Raw genomic sequence first — 1122 nt, forward strand, 5'->3', positions numbered from 1 at the left:
AAATTTTCTTCAAATCGCTCTTACATTATCATTTATGTGCTTTTCTTTATCTCTTTCTGTTCTGAATTCTAATCACCGATACGTTATTTATCTTTAGGTTTTCCTGCATGAATCTTAGCTTTCAGATTTTTTTCATTCTTTTTTCTGATTGTTTTTCTAGCTTACTAATTCTGAGATATTTTTCTTCAAGTCCACCAATTGGGCTTCTATTGATTCAAATCTACTCTTTTTTCCTTTCAATGTATTGTCCATTTCTGAAATCTTAATATTCATATTCTGGGTTTCTATTTGCAGGTTTTGTATTGTGTCCAATACTTTATCTATTTTGGTTCGTTGTTCCTGTAGTGCTTTCCTGACTTCTTCCTAGTTTTCTTCCACCTTTTTGTCAGTCATTTGGAGATGTTGTTGTTGTTGTTGTTGTTAAGTGCCGTGGAGTTGGTTCCGACTCATAGCAACCATGTACAGGGTTTCCGAGGCTGTACTTAAATATAATTCTCTTTTATTGTTTTTCAGTTCTAATTCATTTTTTTTTCTTCAAAAATGTTTTCTAGCTCTGTCTCTTAGTCACTTGTCTGAGCCCCCTGTCTTGTTTTTACATGTGAACAGAAATTGTATGCTGCTTTTTGACACACTGTGGAGTTATATTTGTATTAAGTTTATGATTGTATGTTGGTATATTCTTAAACACTCAATAACTTCCTACTGGTGGTGTGATCAGGAGATAAACTTGTGTGCCATTCTCTGTTCATTGTTCTTGAAATTCAGTTCAGGATGGAATTTGCTGAGTTTGATTGTTGTCATTGATTCAGTGTCTAGCAATTGTTGTCTCTTGCTCAGTGGTGTGGCTGGGCTGTATGGATGTGATTGCTGTTTCCTGACATGTGATACAAGAAGAGAAAACACACAAACGAGAGAGAAGGAAAATAAACAAGCAAACAATAGTGAAAAATAAAATAGTAAAAAAAAAAAACAAAAAACTAGAAAAAGCAGGTAACAGCTAGAAAAAGAATACTAAAACCAAAATAGCAAAGAGGGAGAGGAAAATAAAATAATAAAAAAGGAGACAATAAAAAAGAAAGCAAAATAACAAAACACAACTAGGGAAAGGAATGAGTAAAAGTG

Source organism: Chrysochloris asiatica, unplaced genomic scaffold (genome assembly GCF_000296735.1).
Source record: "Chrysochloris asiatica unplaced genomic scaffold, ChrAsi1.0 scaffold00137, whole genome shotgun sequence".
Lineage (NCBI taxonomy): Eukaryota > Metazoa > Chordata > Mammalia > Afrosoricida > Chrysochloridae > Chrysochloris > Chrysochloris asiatica.